Genomic DNA, 17493 nt, shown 5'->3' with positions numbered 1-17493 from the left:
AGCGCTTGAAATGGTAAGTCTTCCGCTTGAAATGATAAGTCGAGCGCTTGAGATGATACGTCGAGCGCTTGAGATGATAAGTCGAGCGCTTGAGATGATAAGTGTTCCGCTTGAGATGATAAGTCTTCCGCTTGAAATGATAAGTCTTCCGCTTGAGATGATAATTCTTCCGCTTGAGATGATAAGTCGAGCGCTTGAGATGATAAGTCTTCCGCTTGAGATGATAAGTCGAGCGCTTGAAATGATAAGTCTTCCGCTTGAGATGATAAGTCGAGCGCTTGAGATTATAAGTCTTCCGCTTGAGATGATAAGTCTTCCGCTTGAGATTATAAGTCGAGCGCTTGAGATAATATGCCGATCGCTTGAGATGATAAGTCGAATGTTGGAGTTGATAAGTCGAGCGCTCGACACGTTCGTGTTGTGTGATATGAACGTGTCTCCGTGTAAATCTTCATTCTGTTCATATTTTGCTCTTTTTTTATTGGATTTAAGGTGATTATATTGGTACTTTCTTATTGAAACGATTACCGGGGGAAAATAGGTTATTTAATTAGTTATATGTGTAGGATAAAATGATATATATTCAGTAGAAGATTAGAGTGTGATGTTTCCATAACTACATGGTCAACTTATAGTTCTTATAACACAACCAGTAGAAGGTTAGAGTGTGACGTTTCAATGACTACACGGTCACCTTCATCTTATAACACAACCAGTAGAAGATTAGAGTGTGACGTTTCAATGACTACACGGTCACCTTCATCTTATAACACAACCAGTAGAAGATTAGAGTGTGACGTTTCAATGACTACACGGTCACCTTCATCTCATAACACAACCAGTAGAAGATTAGAGTTTGGCGTTTCAATGACTACACGGTCACCTTCATCTTATAACACAACCAGTAGAAGATTAGAGTGTGACGTTTCAATGACTACACGGTCACCTTCATCTTATAACACAACCAGTAGAAGATTAGAGTGTGACGTTTCAATGACTACACGGTCACCTTCATCTTATAACACAACCAGTAGAAGATTAGAGTTTGGCGTTTCAATGACTACACGGTCACCTTCATCTTATAACACAACCAGTGGAAGATTAGAGTTTGGCGTTTCAATGACTACACGGTCACCTTCATCTTATAACACAACCAGTGGAAGATTAGAGTGTGACGTTTCAATGACTACACGGTCACCTTCATCTTATAACACGACCATTTTTTTTTTTGGAAAATTTTATCAAGCATCGTGAAGATTAAGAAATGAAATCGCTACCGCTTAATTCGATTTGTTGTCTTAAGTTATTTTGATTTGTGAATAAAATATAACAATCGAAAGATTTGGTCAGATGTCTACCCAGTAACGATAGGGATTTTTATTTCAATTGAAAAGTTTGTGAATCAGTTATAATGATTTGGTCAGATTTCCACCCAGAAACAAGATGAATTTCTGTATTACCAGAAAACTTCTTCGTCACTGGAAAGGCGTTTTGTTTCATTAAGCAATTCAACTTCATTTAATTCAAACTACATTTTTAATTTCCAGATCCTACATTTTGATCACATGGACTCAATCTGTTATTTTGTCTTTGTGTTTATCTCGTCGTTATGTCTTTATTTGTTATTTATACTACTGGTCTATATTTTTTTCTACTTCATATGTTTTTCGATTTTTTTTTTTTTTTTTTTTTTTTTCTCATTTTTACGTTTTTTTTTAATATTACATGAATAATCTTTCATAGAAATACCAAACATTTTAGGATTTGTTTTAAGAGTGTTTGGATCAAAACTTAGCAAACGTATTTTTATGTGTAAGTTGTAAAGTGTTATCAACAATAGTCTATAGACGGGACCATCTGCTGCCTGATCGATAATTATAATAATTCTGGAGAAAGTTATAAAATGACTTCCGGGTATATCTTTATTGGATACTAACAACCTCTCCCATCAATCAAGATCCAAATTAGATCAGACAGTTTGATTAAATATCAAATCTTAGTAAGGATTGATACCCTAGGGAACATAGAGAGCAGTATATATACAACAAATGTGTGTAATATCATCTGACAACCCTAGTGATCAACAGTGGACACATTCCTCCCAAACATTGTGAGTATATGGACAACATATGGCGTCAAACGTTTTCTCTTGTATATTTTATGTCACCAATAACAAGGTGTTGTGGTAGTGTGAACGAAAGAGGAATTTGTACACTAATGACTGGACCCAATAAGTAGAAAGTTTTGTATGTCAATTACCAAACACAATAAGTCAAGTATTTTGTAAAAAGTAAAATCCAGGCTCAATAAGTGAAAAGTTTTGTATGTTTAAAACTGGACTCAATAAGTTCAATGTTTTGTGTGTTGATAACTGGACTATATAAGTGGAAAGTTTTGTATGTTGATAACTGGACTATATAAGTGGAAAGTTTTGTATATTAAACACTGGACTATATAAGTGGAAAGTTTTGTATATTAAACACTGGACTATATAAGTGGAAAGTTTTGTATATTAAACACTGGACTATATAAGTGGAAAGTTTTGTATGTTGATAACTGGACTATATAAGTGGAAAGTTTTGTATATTAAACACTGGACTATATAAGTGGAAAGTTTTGTATATTAAACACTGGACTATATAAGTGGAAAGTTTTGTATATTAAACACTGGACTATATAAGTGGAAAGTTTTGAATATTAATGACTGGACTATATAAGTGGAAAGTTTTGTATCTTGATCACTGGACTATATAAGTGGAAAGTTTTGTATATTAAACACTGGACTATATAAGTGGAAAGTTTTGTATATTAAACACTGGACTATATAAGTGGAAAGTTTTGTATGTCAATTACCAAACACAATAAGTCAAGTATTTTGTAAAAAGTAAAATCCAGGCTCAATAAGTGAAAAGTTTTGTATGTTTAAAACTGGACTTTTGGAAGTTTTGTGTGTTGATAACTGGACTATATAAGTGGAAAGTTTTGTATGTTGATGACTGGACTATATAAGTGGAAAGTTTTGTATGTTGATGACTGGACTATATAAGTGGAAAGTTTTGTATATTAAACACTGGACTATATAAGTGGAAAGTTTTGTATGTCATTACCAAACACATATAAGTGGAAAGTTTTTGTATATTAAAATCTGGACTATATAAGTGAAAAGTTTTGTATATTAAAACTGGACTATATAAGTGGAAAGTTTTGTATGTTGATAACTGGACTATATAAGTGGAAAGTTTTGTATGTTGATAACTGGACTATATAAGTGGAAAGTTTTGTATATTAAACACTGGACTATATAAGTGGAAAGTTTTGTATATTATTAAACACTGGACTATATAAGTGGAAAGTTTTGTATATTAAACACTGGACTATATAAGTGGAAAGTTTTGTATATTACACTGGACTATATAAGTGGAAAGTTTTGTATGTAAAATCCAGGACTCAATAAGTGAAAAGTTTTGTATGTTAAAACTGGACTATATAAGTGGAAAGTTTTGTATGTTGAAACTGGACTATATAAGTGGAAATAAGTTTTGTATGTTGATAACTGGACTATATAAGTGGAAAGTTTTGTATGTTGATGACTGGACTATATAAGTGGAAAGTTTTGTATATTAAACACTGGACTATATAAGTGGAAAGTTTTGTATATTAAACACTGGACTATATAAGTGGAAAGTTTTGTATATTAAACACTGGACTATATAAGTGGAAAGTTTTGTATGTTGATGACTGGACTATATAAGTGGAAAGTTTTGTATATTAAACACTGGACTATATAAGTGGAAAGTTTTGTATAAGTGGAAAGTTTTAAACACTGGACTATATAAGTGGAAAGTTTTGTATGTCAATTAAAACTGGACTATATAAGTGGAAAGTCATATTGAACACTGGACTATATAAGTGGAAAGTTTTGTATGTTGATAACTGGACTATATAAGTATTTTGTATATTAAACTGGACTATATAAGTGGAAAGTTTTGTATATTAAACACTGGACTATATAAGTGGAAAGTTTTGTATATTAAACACTGGACTATATAAGTGGAAAGTTTTGTATATTGATAACTGGACTATATAAGTGGAAAGTTTTGTATATTAAACACTGGACTATATAAGTGGAAAGTTTTGTATATTAAACACTGGACTATATAAGTGGAAAGTTTTGTATATTAAACACTGGACTATATAAGTGGAAAGTTTTGTATATTAAACACTGGACTATATAAGTGGAAAGTTTTGTATATTGACTATACACTGGACTATATAAGTGGAAAGTTTTGTATATTAAACACTGGACTATATAAGTGGAAAGTTTTGTATATTAAACACTGGACTATATAAGTGGAAAGTTTTGTATATTAAACACTGGACTATATAAGTGGAAAGTTTTGTATATTAAAACTAAGGACTATATAAGTGGAAAGTTTTGTATATTAAACACTGGACTATATAAGTGGAAAGTTTTGTATATTAAACACTGGACTATATAAGTGGAAAGTTTTGTATATTAAACACTGGACTATATAAGTGGAAAGTTTTGTATATTAAACACTTATATAAGTAAAGTTTTGTATATTAAACACTGGACTATATAAGTGGAAAGTTTTGTATATTAAACACTGGACTATATAAGTGGAAAGTTTTGTATATTGATAACTGGACTATATAAGTGGAAAGTTTTGTATATTGATAACTGGACTATATAAGTGGAAAGTTTTGTATATTAAACACTGGACTATATAAGTGGAAAGTTTTGTATATTAAACACTGGACTATATAAGTGGAAAGTTTTGTATATTAAACACTGGACTATATAAGTGGAAAGTTTTGTATATTAATACTATATAAGTGGAAAGTTTTGTATATTGATACACTGGACTATATAAGTGGAAAGTTTTGTATATTAAACACTGGACTATATAAGTGGAAAGTTTTGTATGTTTATCACTGGACTTTATAAGTGGAAAGTTTTGTATCTTAAACACTGGACTATATAAGTGGAAAGTTTTGTATATTAAACACTGGACTATATAAGTGGAAAGTTTTGTATATTAAACACTGGACTATATAAGTGGAAAGTTTTGTATATTAAAACTGTATATAAGTGGAAAGTTTTGATATTACTATATATAAGTGGAAAGTTTTGTATATTAAACACTGGACTATATAAGTGGAAAGTTTTGTATATTAAACACTGGACTATATAAGTGGAAAGTTTTGTATATTGATAACTAGACTATATAAGTGGAAAGTTTTGTATGTTGATGACTGGACTATATAAGTGGAAAGTTTTGTATGTTGATGACTGGACTATATAAGTGGAAAGTTTTGTATATTAAACACTGGACTATATAAGTGGAAAGTTTTGTATGTTGATAACTGGACTATATAAGTGGAAAGTTTTGTATGTTGATAACTGGACTATATAAGTGGAAAGTTTTGTATATTAAACACTGGACTATATAAGTGGAAAGTTTTGTATATTAAACACTGGACTATATAAGTGGAAAGTTTTAGATGTTGATAACTAGACTATATAAGTGGAAAGTTTTGTATATTAAACACTGGACTATATAAGTGGAAAGTTTTGTATATTAAACACTGGACTATATAAGTGGAAAGTTTTGTATATTGATAACTGGACTATATAAGTGGAAAGTTTTATATGTTGATAACTGGACTATATAAGTGGAAAGTTTTAGATGTTGATAACTGGACTCAGTAAGGAAAGTGTTCTGTAGACTGTCAATTTGACTCAATAGAGTACTTTGTATATTAACGTCTCGACTCAACAAGAAATTATTGGGACTTGACACGTGACTGTTTATGAGGAATTCAGATTCTGTTTGTTTCAGTACACACGGAGACAAGTGGTAGTTTCTTTCTGGATAAATATTTTCACAGTCTTCGTTTTTACTGGAAAAATACTTCTAAGTAAACCGTAAATGTTAACACTTTTAATTTTTGTTCATGTTTCTCTAAGATTTGGACACAATGATGACAAGGGTGATGATTCTCGTTACAATTATCGTGCTACTGACCGGATGTTTGGCTGTCCCCATGGAAACAGTGGAGGATACATTAGAGAGTCCGTTTAGCAGTTTGTTCCACCGACAATACACGTGTCGGGACTGTGACTGGAAAGTTACTGACGAGCATCACGTGGTACTCCAGGTTGGAGAATGTGCCTACTTGTTCTCTAAGAAATGTTGTTGTATTCAACACTCACAAAGTCAGTGTAGCGTGGAATGTTGAAACACGCAATGACCTTCTTCGGTCACTGAATTTAGAAATATTTTATTTTGAAACTGAAAGAGCTCCTACAAAATTGATGCCACGCGAAATTAGAGCTGATTTGGCGTAAATTGACATGGACTTAGTGGAATTGTGAATCTTAAAACTTATTCACTAGGACACCAAATGATATCGCGAACGCATGGTAAACATTAGAATGTATCACAAATTTATCTCTCCTGTGACAATGGGACATTAACAGAGATTATCTGTGGTGTGTGATCCCATCTTTTTCAACAGTAAATATCCTTTGTAACGTGAATTAATTCAAAAGTTTTCAATACTTTTGGACAATAGCAATCTCATTCGTCATATCTCGGCAAACAAGCGGAAACAGACGAGATTAGGCGAATGGTACGGAATCAGCCGGAATGTGACGAGTGCACTGCAAAAGGATTCTCTTGACAGCTTGTACATTAATCACAAACATAATGATATTAGCTAGATCTGAACAACTTTGACATTCACAAATCCAACAGTCCGTGTAGAAGTTTGTAAACGTAACTAAATCCTAACCATTTGGCTTAATTTCACGTTAAGAAGAATAAATGATTTTGGTTTATATTGCAATTGTTGTTGTTGTGTTATTATAAGTACACTTAAAAGTCATCTTCCAGAGCCAAGGGTCACTACAATATTTTAACGGTAATCATCAATTGTAATCCTTGGAATGATGATATTTCAAATCAGTTTGGAGGATTCCATCGCAGCCATGTAATACACGTAATTGGTAATTTAAAATGTAATAAAACCTGTGGTCTTGATGGTTTGTTACATGTGGAGGGGGAGGGGGATGTAATAGATAAAAAAAAAGCGGTAAGCAGCTGTCCTGGCAAATCAATGAGAGATTTATCAAAATAGATAAAACTTATTTTATCATTACTCTGATTAATAAAACTCTTAAAAATCGTCGTGGATTTTATTGTTCTTTTATTGATTGCTTTTGATTGGTTTGTCGTCAAATCTTCGGCATGGCATTATTAAGGAAGGGAGGGAGAGGAACTTTCTGAAAATTATCAGAACTCGGTATGACAACGTAAGATGTTGTGTTAAATACAGCGGTATTACTTAACTTGCTAATGATTTAGAAATGGATTTTATAAAAGACTGTTGTTCTTCTATAGGAATCCAAACTATCGACCTTATATTTTTACTGATGTATGCAGATGACATGGTCATTTTATCTGAAACACCAGATGACTTACAGAAAATGATAGATTCGTTAGACGGGTATACACGATGTAGTAGAAAATGATTCGTTAGACAGGTATACATGATGTAGTAGAAAATGATAGATTCGTTAGACGGGTATACACGATGTAGTAGAAAATGATAGATTCGTTAGACGGGTATACACGATGTAGTAGAAAATGATAGATTCGTTAGACGGGTAAACACGATGTAGTAGAAAATGATAGATTCGTTAGACGGGTAAACACGATGTAGTAGAAAATGATAGATTCGTTAGACGGGTAAACACGATGTAGTAGAAAACGATAGATTCTTTAGACGGGTATACACGATGTAGTAGAAAATGATTCGTTAGACAGGTATACATGATGTAGTAGAAAATGATAGATTCGTTAGACGGGTATACACGATGTAGTAGAAAATGATAGATTCGTTAGACGGGTATACACGATGTAGTAGAAAATGATAGATTCGTTAGACGGGTATACACGATGTAGTAGAAAATGATAGATTCGTTAGACGGGTATACACGATGTAGTAGAAAATGAGAAAATGATAGAGAAAATGATAGATTCGTTAGACGGGTCGTTAGACGGGTAAACACGATGTAGTAGAAAATGATAGATTCGTTAGACGGGTAAACACGATGTAGTAGAAAATGATAGATTCGTTAGACGGGTATACACGATGTAGTAGAAAATGATAGATTCGTTAGACGGGTATACACGATGTAGTAGAAAATGATAGATTCGTTAGACGGGTTCGTAGTAGAAAATGATAGATTCGTTAGACGGGTATACACGATGTAGTAGAAAATGATAGATTCGTTACGGGTATACACGATGTAGTAGAAAATGATAGATTCGGGTATACACGATGTAGTAGAAAATGATAGATTCGTAGTAGAAAATGATAGATTCGTTAGACGGGTAAACACGATGTAGTAGAAAATGATAGATTCGTTAGACGGGTATGATAGATTCACGGGTATGAAAATGATAGTAGAAAATGATAGATGATCGTTAGACGGGTATACACGATGTAGTAGAAAATGATAGATTCGTTAGACGGGTATACACGATGTAGTAGAAAATGATAGATTCGTTAGACGGGTAAACACGATGTAGTAGAAAATGATAGATTCGTTAGACGGGTAAACACGATGTAGTAGAAAATGATAGATTCGTTAGACGGGTAAATACGATGTAGTAGAAAATGATAGATTCGTTAGACGGGTAAACACGATGTAGTAGAAAATGATAGATTCGTTAGACGGGTAAACACGATGTAGTAGAAAATGATAGATTCGTTAGACGGGTAAACACGATGTAGTAGAAAATGATAGATTCGTTAGACGGGTAAACATGATGTAGTAGAAAATGGAGTATAACTATCAATGACAGTAAGACAAACATAATCCTCTCTAGGAATGGTGGTTTGATACGTTTGAAGGAGAAATGGTTTAACGATAATGAAAAAATCGAAAAAGTCGATGAATTTAACTTTTTTTGACTAAATTTAAATTTTAATAAAAAATTATAAAAATTCAAAATAGACTTGCAGCGCAAGAAGGAAATACTTTATACGCGGTGAATAATGTTTGTAGAAAGAATCTTTTTAATATTGAATCCCGTCTTGCTGTTTCTGACTTATGTATAAAGTATTTTAGCGTATGGTTCTGAAACCAGGGTTTATCACAAAGCTCCAGAAATTGTAAAATACTCCATATCTCATTTCTTAAGTCATTACTAGGACTAAGAAAGTCAGCAAGTACTGTTATACATTGAGTTAAGAAGATTTCTATATATATTCAGAATTTTCAAACATTGGCTAAAGCTAAAATTTTCTAATTATTGTGTACTCAAATCGTGTTATGATGATATGGTGAAAAACAATGACCCTTGGATCCTTAATTTAAAATGTGACCTTTCAACTGTCGGCCTTGAGCACGTGTTTGAAAACGTGAATAACAGTTCTACTAAATTTTATAGTATTTTTATTTTTTTTATTAATAACGTTTATTTGACAATTTTCAACAGCAATGTCTTATGAAAATTCATTCTCCATCCAAAAGGATTTTTATACCAACATCTGGTTGAAAGTATAACTCCAGTCATACCTACATAATCAGTTAATTTTAATTTTCAGAAACTTTTTCGATGATCCGTTTATCTGTGCATGATTTATCAGTTGAACGCGGGCGATACAGGGACATACCAAGGGAAGAAAGAAAGTGAATTTTCTGTAATGAGAACGATAAGGAAGACAAACATCATTCTATTATTAAATGTCAGTGTTATTCAGATATTCGTACTAATTTTATTAAGCCATATCATTTTAATAAGCCTAGTATGTTCAAATATTCAGTTACTTACATTCGATAATATAAAAGAACTTAATCATTTAAGTAAGTGTCAAACATCAGGAAATAAATGTAGGCAAGATTTATTGTCACAATTTATTTAGTATTTTCGTGATTTCCTCCAAAAATAGTATACCAACATAATGGCTGGTGTTATAGTGTACATAGATAATGTCGTTGTCCTTTTAATTGTTGGTTATCCGATCCGTTGTATAAATTACAGAAATTAATTAACTGAATAGCCATTGTACAGTTTTACGAATTCTTCCTGATTGGTCAAAGGTAATGCATTACATCATTGACACAAAAACGTTTGAATAAAATATCTGTTTGGGACACAATTTGTATTGTCTGTAGGTTTGTTGATTACAATGTCTGAATCATACAGAAGGTTAAAAGAGGATATTTACAAAGCATGTGCCTGATATCTTATCCTTTTGCATTTTTTTGTTAGTGAAATTTTGTTGAAATTGAAAATGGAAGTAATGCTTGTAATGATTGAAGCAGAATCATGATAATTTTTTCCAGAAAGAATTTTACAGAAAGGATAATCCTTGTGGAATCACAATGACCGTGGAACCAGTTGACCCATCCTTGATACTCTAGTAGTTGTGATCACTCTCTTTCTCCTCATCCCTGGAATACGTCATGGCAACACCTTGTAGACAAGACGAAAAGACTAGTTTGATCCTTTGATGGATATCAAACGAATCTCGAGATCGCATTACACTATATTGTACTGGCTTTGAAGTTGGGTGTCGTTCCTTTGTAATTTACAAAAGTAACGGAACAGCCTGTGGTTGGTCAGTTTTCTTCTCCTGAAACCAATCTAATTACTTTGCTTATGCCTTCAATTTTGCCAGGAGATGTTCCAGGGGTGTGAAGAGCGAAAGTGGTCGTACCCCTGGAGAATCGAGGATTCAGCTGAACGGCCAATCGGCAACGGAACAGAGTGAAGTCCCGTATTGCTCAAACTTCTGTCGGTGGAACTGCGGCTAACGCACACATCAACGTTCCACTATCCACTGAGCCTGTAGGCAGTGGTAAATGAACCTCGTCTTGTCCGTCTTCTCTATCTGTAGTCTGTCGAAGTCTGCCAGAACTGGGACACTCCCCAAAATGCCCGGTTTGGTTCATACGTTGCATTAACTGAGAAATGACAGGATGACTGACATTAAAGTGTGCATCATAAGCCAAATGGAATAGAGATTTAAATGTGAACATAGAAACTAAGATAGGTTGGAGTAAAATATATACATTACCAAAATACTGTACAATAGAAACAAAAATGCAAAATTTTCAATTTAAACTACTACACAGAATTTTGACTACTAAGGAGTTTTTATATAAAATCAAAATTACTGGTGATGATAAATGTACATTTTGTAAAAATGAAACTGAAACACTAATACATTTGTTTTTCAATTGTGTAATTGTTAAAAGAATTTGGAATGAATTTAAGGTATGGATAAATTCAGTAAGTGATAATTTTGAAATTGATTTTTTCGATGCTTATGACATACTCTTCATTTGTGAAAAGGGCCCAAAAGTTATAAATCATCTGATCCTAACCATGAAATATTACATTTATATCTGCCGATACAAAGAAATTCAACCAACATTTACAGAATGTAAAACTCTCATTTATCAACAAAATGAAACTGAAAAATTTATTTCAAAAATTAATAATTCATTTGAAAAATATCAAGCAAAATGGTCTCCCCTGAACATTTAAAGGGACAAAACTACATCCTACACAGCAAAGTGACAGCCTTACTTTCTCAATCAGGTAGTGATTTATATATATATGTTATCGTATTAATGTCAAGATTATTGGTATATCAATGTTAAAATTTGTTTTGTATTGTTACTGTATATGTAAAGTATGTCCATGTTTTGTATGTATTGTATATGTCATTGTCTTTTGTTAATAAAAGTTTTGAAAAAAGAAAAAGTGTGCATCATTGTCAACAAAGCAGACATTCGGAAAAGTACTTTATTTTATCACTGAGTTGACATTTTATCACACCTACAATCAAGACAGAATCTGACATTTCTACAGCGTTCTTTTGATCTGGTCACATCGAATGGCGCGCCCTGCCTCATACATCTGTTCTCTATTACACGGGTGTGTGCAATGAATCACAGAATGCCTGTTTTTCCCTCTGCTACCTTGATTCTTCAGACGAATTTTCTTGATTCCGAACCCGTCACCTAGAACCAATCGCCGGTTATAGGGGTCGAACAATGACAGCACCAATAAAACCAAACTGAGGAAATATAATTTTGAAAAAAAAGTCAATTCACACACGAAAAAAATATTGAAAAAGGTGTGAGAAATATTCTTTTCTGTGTGTGATCAGAAGCTGGACGTGTTTGATGTTCGTTAGTCTGTCTGTTGGTTCCGTTGTGTGATATGAAGCTGGACGTGTTTGATGTTCGTTAGTCTGTCTGTTGGTTCCGTTGTGTGATATGAAGCTGGACGTGTTTGATGTTCGTTAGTCTGTCTGTTGGTTCCGTTGTGTGATATGAAGCTGGACGTGTTTGATGTTCGCTAGTCTGTCTGTTGGTTCCGTTGTGTGATATGAAGCTGGACGTGTTTGATGTTCGTAAGTCTGTCTGCTGGTTTCGTTGTGTGATATGAAGCTGGACGTGTTTGATGTTCGTTAGTTTGTCTGTTGGTTCCGTTGCGTGATATGAAGCTTGACGTGTTTGGTGTTCGTTAGTTTGTTGGTTCCGTTGTGTGATATGAAGCTGGACGTGTTTGATGTTAGTTAGTTTGTCTGTTGGTTTCGTTGCATGATATGAAGCTTGACGTGTTTGGTGTTCGTTAGTTTGTTGGTTCCGTTATGTGATATGAAGCTGGACGTGTTTGATGCTGGTTAGTTTGTCTGTTGGTTCCGTTGTGTGATATGAAGCTGGACGTGTTTGATGTTAGTTAGTCTGTCTGTTGGTTCCGTTGTGTGATATGAAGCTGGACGTGTTTGATGCTCGTTAGTTTGTCTGCTGGTTCCGTTGTGTGATATGAAGCTGGACGTGTTTGATGCTCGTTAGTTTGTCTGTTGGTTCCGTTGTGTGATATGAAACTGGACGTGTTTGATGCTCGTTATGCTGTCTGTTGGTTCCGTTGTGTGGTATAAAGCTGGATGTTTTTGAAGCTCGTTAGTCTGTCTGTTGGTTCCGTTGTGTGATATGAAGCTGGACGTGTTTGATGTTCGTAAGTCTGTCTGTTGGTTCCGTTGTGTGATATGAAGCTGGACGTGTTTGATGTTCGCTAGTCTGTCTGTTGGTTCCGTTGTGTGATATGAAGCTGGACGTGTTTGATGTTCGTTAGTCTGTCTGTTGGTTCCGTTGTGTGATATGAAGCTGGACGTGTTTGATGTTCGTAAGTCTGTCTGCTGGTTTCGTTGTGTGATATGAAGCTGGACGTGTTTGATGTTAGTTAGTTTGTCTGTTGGTTCCGTTGTGTGATACGAAGCTGGACGTGTTTGATGTTAGTTAGTTTGTCTGTTGGTTCCGTTGCATGATATGAAGCTTGACGTGTTTGGTGTTCGTTAGTTTGTTGGTTCCGTTATGTGATATGAAGCTGGACGTGTTTGATGTTCGTTAGTTTGTCTGTTGGTTCCGTTGTGTGATATGAAGCTGGACGTGTTTGATGTTCGTTAGTCTGTCTGTTGGTTCCGTTGCGTGATATGAGGCTGGACGTGTTTGATGTTCGTTAGTTTGTCTGTTGGTCCGTTGTTTTAGACATTGTTCTCATTTGAGAACGTGACATCACTTACTACGATTGACCAAGGTTTATATGGCGGGTGTCATTGATAAAACAGACAACGCTTACTCTTCTGGAATACCTGGTAGTCTTGTACTTTGCAAGAGTATCCGTGTAAATCTTTCCTCTGTTCATGTTTTGCCCTAGTTTGATGAATTTGTGTTTGGATTATGATTATATCGCCATGTACGTATTTTCTTGACATTTTTCAAAATGAATATTAGAAAATACGGAAATATTAACACAATCTTAATTAAAACTAACTAACGATGAGACGAAGGTAAAACATGAATAAAAATCTACTCTGAGACTCCTGCACGGAGAATAAGACCAGGGGTTCCAGAAGAATAAGCGTCTTATGCTTCATCGACGACACCGGTAATGTAAACCATGGTCAATCGAAAAACAAATATTTCAGAAGAGGATGTATTCAAAATTGGTAAAAATTACTTTGAAATCAGAATTCATAACAAACACACACAATTGATACCATCTCATGAAAGACTGAAGCCTTGATTTGATACTAACAAGAATGGTAATAGGAAATTAAAACAAGCGGCCCAGAGGGCCTGTATCGCTCACTTGGATCTTTATGACAAATATTACTATATCTGTGCATATGTTCCACGTTTAACACATTTGACCCCAGTGACCTTGACTATGGGTCAATGTCATTTCTTTTACTTTCTTGGACTTCATAAAAGGAACATACTAGCCAAATACAATTATTCTAGGCTTTTCGATATTTCAGAAGAAATTGTTTAAACGTTTTAACACATTTGACTCCTGTGACCTTGAATATGGGACAAGGTCATTTCTTTTAGCAAACTTTGTAGGGCATCATCAAAGGAATCTTCCAGCCATATATAATGATTCTAGGCCTTCTGGTATTTTGGAAGAAGTCACTTAAATGTTTTAATACATTTGACCTCTATGACCTTGAATATGGGTCAAGGTTATTTTTTTTAACTTTGTTAGGCTTCATCAAAGGAACTATCCAGCCAAATATAATGATTCTACGCCTTCCAGTATTTTGGAAGAAGTCGCTTAAAGTTTTTAACACATTTGACCTCAGTGACCTTGAATATGAGTCAAGGTCATTTCTTTTTGCAAAATTTGTTGGGCTTTATCAAAGGAAGCTTTCAGTCATATATAACGATTCTAGGCCTTCCGGTATTTTGGAAGAAGTCGCTTCAAGGTTTTAAAACATTTGACCTCTATGACCTTGAATGTGGGTCAAGGTTATTTTTTTTAACTTTGTTAGGCTTCATCAAAGGAACTATCCAGCCAAATATAATGATTCTACGCCTTCCAGTATTTTGGAAGAAGCCGTTGAAAGGTTTTAACACATTTGACTTCAGTGACCTTGAATATGAGTCAAATTCATTTCTTTTTACAAACTTTGTTAAGCTTCATCAAAAGAACTATCCAGCCAAATATAATGATTCTAGGCCTTTCAGTATTTTGGAAGAAGTCGTTTAAAGGTTTTAACACATTTGACCTCTGTGACCTTGAATATGGGTCAAGGTTATTTTTTGATAACCCTTTGGGCCAGGTGAGCTAAAAAATGAAATGGAGGACCAGTCAGACATGCGAGCATTCAGCATTCCCTCACCATCAACCTGTAATCTGATTTATCATACTACTGAAGCATAGTTAGACAGTACTTCGTGTCTGGAAGGTCTAAATCATCATGAAAGACTGGTCAGTTGTATAATTAAGGTTTATCAAGTAAGACTGGTCAGTTGTATATTTAAGGTTTATCAAGTAAGACTGGTTAGTTGTATATTTAAGGTTTATCAGTTGTAGTTGTATAATTAAGGTTTATCAAGTAAGACTGGTTAAGGTTTATCAAGTAAGACTGCTTAGTTGTATAATTAAGGTTTATCAAGTATATTGTAAATTAAGGTTTATCAAGTAAGACTGCTTAGTTGTATAATTAAGGTTTATCAAGTAAGACTGGTTTGTTGTATAATTAAGGTTTATCAAGTAAGACTGCTTAGTTGTATAATTAAGGTTTATCAAGTAAGACTGGTTAGTTGTATAATTAAGGTTTATCAAGTAAGACTGCTTAGTTGTATAATTAAGGTTTATCAAGTAAGACTGGTTTGTTGTATAATTAAGGTTTATCAAGTAAGACTGCTTAGTTGTATAATTAAGGTTTATCAAGTAAGACTGCTTAGTTGTATAATTAAGGTTTATCAAGTAGACTAATAATTAAGGTTTATCAAGTAAGACTGGTTTATCAAGTTGCTTAGTTGTATAATTAAGGTTTATCAAGTAAGACTGGTTTGTTGTATAATTAAGGTTTATCAAGTAAGACTGGTTAGTTGTAAACGGGCAATTGCCTTGTTTTCATTATAGATCTTTAGTTGTGAATTCTTTTTAAAATGGTGGACCAAATGGACCCTTTTGTTATGACTTTGTTTAGTAAGGTACAAAAGATGGGGACTTGGCAGGTATTTCCAACCCATGGTCCATATATATGTATTCCGTATACGACCACAATAATACATATATATGGACCATTGTTTGGGAATTTGGCTAAACTGATATGGTCCAAATTTGGGATAAAAAATGGACTTGTGCATTTTTAGCCTGCTAATTCTTCAAAGAATTATAGACTGAATCAATATGTTCCCGAATCCAGTTCATGGAAGAATTTCAGGAGATTTGGAACCTCGATGACAAATCTCGTAGCTTAAGAGATTTGATAATGAGAAGATCGCCAGGGACTATACTAGTCCAGCTGAACCATTGATCTACATAAGGAGACATAAAACAAGATCATGGTGCTGCAGCATAACTTTTCTAATTTTTTTTTAGGAATTAATGAAAAATGGAATGTTAAAACAAAAATCTAAGATCCTGTCAATTTAGATGTAAGAGGTACATCATACAATTTGGAATATCTATATTTAGTGTATATTGACAGAACATTAGAAACATTGTAATATTCAGGGAAATGAAAATATCATATGTGACTCAATCCTACTGTCTTAATGGTTACGAGGAAGCATGAGATTTGTACCAAGTCATTAATGATCTTGAGTAAGTTATCATTGTTTGGAAACATTTCAGAAGTTCTAGTTTTTGAAAATTTAAGATTCTAGTTCTTTCTTATTGGAACGAAATTGAGAGATATATGAAATGTCACGATTTCGAGAAAGAAGAAAGTACGAGTCATTTGATTCAATTTTAAATCGCTGTGAGTAATGTAGTCACTCTATATACTTAAACTTTTACGATACAGTTTATAAGACATTTACAATTTCTCGAAACCTTGGATTTTTTTATTATCATTATTATGTTTTTGCATGTGCTTCTTAATTGTGTCAGTTCTGACTTGTATCACTGACGACATTGAACTTTTAATGGGGTCAATATGACATACATAAAACTGTAGCTTAAAGCTTTAGGATGACATGTTATACATAGGTCCTTCTATACGATAGTTTCAATGACTAGAAAACGATTTTGTGTCTTTACGATGTTTCTGTATTTGTTACATTTTCCCTTTGATTTATTTTTAAAGTGATATTATTTTCACCATTGTCCTTCTGTCTTTTTCTTGTTAAAATACTACAAACTCCTAAAATCACTTATTGTATTATGTGTTCCTTTTTATTTCAACACTCCCAACTGTACTGAAATGGCATCAATTGAAATAGGTCAACTATGAATCATATTCGTCAAGCCATGCCGCACCTAGTTATCGTTCGTTTCACTGACGATACATCAGGATCAGTTGGTAGATTTATTGCTTACCGTCACCTAGAACCTTTAAGATCTACCAATATCTCAATAATTCAAGATGAGACCATCTATTTTTATATGACGCTTGCTTTCTGGAGTAATCTTGTCGCTC

The 17493-nt window shown here is 33.7% G+C and overlaps 1 long non-coding RNA gene across 1 annotated transcript; it reads right to left on the bottom strand.

Annotated features, from left to right (window-relative positions):
- Positions 1 to 10923: 10923 nt before the first annotated feature.
- On the bottom strand, positions 10924 to 17449 carry LOC132559232 (uncharacterized). The gene is made up of 3 exons (XR_009554602.1): positions 17394 to 17449; positions 11852 to 12126; positions 10924 to 11005 (listed from the first exon to the last, which is right to left on the bottom strand). It is a non-coding gene; the product is annotated as an uncharacterized LOC132559232 (long non-coding RNA).
- Between the last annotated feature and the right edge of the window lie 44 nt (positions 17450 to 17493).

The sequence above is a fragment of the Ylistrum balloti genome, unplaced genomic scaffold (assembly GCF_031769215.1).
Source record: "Ylistrum balloti isolate Yb309-2 unplaced genomic scaffold, AGI_CSIRO_Ybal_v1 Utg370878, whole genome shotgun sequence".
Lineage (NCBI taxonomy): Eukaryota > Metazoa > Mollusca > Bivalvia > Pectinida > Pectinidae > Ylistrum > Ylistrum balloti.
This window is presented reverse-complemented; position numbering and strand designations above follow the sequence as displayed.